Source organism: Octodon degus, unplaced genomic scaffold (assembly GCF_000260255.1).
Source record: "Octodon degus isolate 3935 unplaced genomic scaffold, OctDeg1.0 scaffold00352, whole genome shotgun sequence".
Taxonomy (NCBI): domain Eukaryota; kingdom Metazoa; phylum Chordata; class Mammalia; order Rodentia; family Octodontidae; genus Octodon; species Octodon degus.
This window is the reverse complement of record NW_004524928.1, coordinates 810459-813276: the sequence shown is the minus strand read 5'-3', so window position 1 is coordinate 813276 and position 2818 is coordinate 810459.

Sequence of the window (2818 nt, the reverse complement as noted above, 5' to 3'; positions counted from 1 at the left end):
ATCCCCCAGCACCACATGCCAGCCAGCCCGACCCCTGGTGGGCTGAGCTGGCCACACACACACACACACACACACACACATAAATAAATTTAAAAAAAAAAATAAGTCAATGCTAAGGTATCAGACTCTGTTTTCTTCCCATTCAGATGGGTACTATTTACATACAAGCTAGGGATAATGATTCAAGCACTGTGGGAGGCTGTGACAGAAAAACTGCACTCCCCATCCCAGTCTGGGAAACCCAGGGACTGAGCTGGACCCTGTCTCAAAATTGTGAAGAGTAGCCCAGTGTGAAGGATCCATTACCAAACGAATAAATAAATAAATGTCAGAGGTGTTGGCACACAGGGGTGAGCTGGGCCTTCTGGGAGGATGAGGCAGGAAGATTGTAAGTTTGAGTCCAGCCTGGGCAATTTAGTGGTTTAGCAAGACTCTGTCTCAACATATAAAATAAAACAGGCCCAAGGATGCAGCTTGGCACAAAAGTTCTGAGCTCAATCTCCAGTAGCACAGAATAATACATTTTTGTTTATTTTGGTGAAAGTGCACAATGGTGCAGCCACTATAAAAGATAGTAGCATGATAGTTCCTCAGAAAATTAGAAATAGGGAGCCAGGGAGATGGCTCAGCAGAATGAGTGCTTGCCTGGCAAGTTCAAGGGCCTGAGTTCAATCCCTGGTTCCGCAAAAAAAAAAAAAAAAAAGACTGAGTGGGTTACTTTCTTCTCACTGCTAAGACAAAATATGTGACACCCAAAAATGAAAGAAGGAAAGGCTTATTTAGCTCACCATTTATGGAGATTTCAGTCTGTGATCAGCTGGCACCAAGGTAGGGGGGCAAGGCAGCAGACAGCAGTTCAGGGCAGAAGACAGCAAAAGCCGCAAGAGCTAAGGACTAGAGAGGGGAGCAAGCCCCTTCCCTCCCTCACACTGCATGCAGGCTCCGCGCCCCAGGGTGGCTGAGGCACTCACACCCAGAATCCCACCATTGGACCGTGACTCAATCACAAACTCTAGAAGTCCGCCCCATGCCTGCATGAGGCTTTGGGGGGACTTCTAGACACAAACCGTAATGATAATATTATCCAGCATTAAAAGTGTGGGAAACTCTGACCCTGCTATAATATGGGCAAAACTCAAGGACATTATGCTAAGTGAAATAAGCCAGCGATAGTACTCTATAATTCCATTTGCATAAGGAGAGACATATCAAAGTCATAGAAAAAGAAAGCAAAATGGTAGTTGCCAGGAGCTGGCAAGAAGAAAGAATTGAAAGAATTGAAGATTATTGTTTAATTAGTATAGAACCTTAGTTTTGCAAGAAGAGTTCTGGAGCTTGGCTGCATAGCAATATAGATGTACTAAACACTACTACCCAGGCAAGGGGGCACATGCCTATAATCTCAGGAGGCTGAGACAGGATTGGCACTGGTGCAAGGCCAGCCTAGACTTCATAGAGAGAAACTGTCTCCAAAAAATAAGTATAAAAATAAACCTCCATTGAGCTGTATAAATAAAAATGGTTAATCTAGTAAATTTTATGTTACTTATATTTTCCCATAAATTAAAAATGAATCCAGGGCTGGTGAGATAGCTCAGCGGTCTAAAGCACCTGCTTAGGCAAGCTTAGGCAAGCGCAGGGACCATGGTTCAATTCTGACACTACATGCTGCACCAGCCCCACCCCCCTGGTGAGCTGAGCTGGCCACAGAGTCCAGGCATAGTGGCATAGTGGTATACACCTGTAATCCCAGCGCTGGGGAGGCCGAAAACAGGAGGATCACTATGAGTCCGAGCTGCGTAAGGAGACCCTGTGATACCCAAATACATTTGAAAAATAAAAATAAAATAAATCCAGTATGCCAAAGAGATGAGGAGAAGGTGAAAAGGACCAGTTACATGTTTATGGAAGCCAAGTAAACACAGGGCCTCATTCTATCATTCTTTTTACTCTTGTATGTTTGGAATTTTTCATAATAAAATGGTTTTTGAAAGCCTTCCCCATGAAAATCCCAGGAAAGTTTTCCAAATAGAAGGAAAGGCTGGTACAAGGCTCTTGGGTGGAGTCATATCTAGCAACAACTCCAACACTAGGAAGCTAGTTCTGAAAGGCAGTGAGGAGGCTTCAGGTGAGTCCCAGGGACTTCAGGACTCTTGCTGGTCACCAGAAAGACCAGATCAGAGTACATGCTAGGGACTTTCAACCCTCTCATCCATCTTCAGGGAGGATAAAAAGACTAGAGCTTGAGCTAATGAATCATACTTGCATTCATGAAGCCTCCATAAAAATCCCTAACAGGGCAGGTGAGACAGCTCAGTGGTCTAAAACACCTGCTTAGGCAAGCTTAGGAAAATGCAGGGACCTGGGGCTGGTGGGATGGCTAGGTGGTCTGGGGCACCTACTTAGAACAAGCCTTAGCGGAGCACAGGGACCACGGTTCAGTCCCCCAGCACCACATGCCAGCCAGCACCGCCCCCTGGTGGGCTGAGCTGGTCGTGCGCGGCCGCGCGCGCGCACACACACACACACACACACACACTCACATATAAATAAATAAAAATTAAAAAAAAAAAAAAATGCAGGGACCACAGTTGGATCCCCAGCAACACGTGCCATACCAGCCCCATAAAAAAAAAAAAATCCCTAACAGATTGAATTCAGAGAGCATCCTAGTTGGTAAACACACCCATATGCTAGGACAGCATGTACCCCAACTCCACCTGCTTCCAGACCCCGCCCTGTACACCTCTGTAACAACCGTTATAAAAAGTCAGCAAACATCAATCACAAGTGGTTGGGGAGATAGCTCAGTGGCACA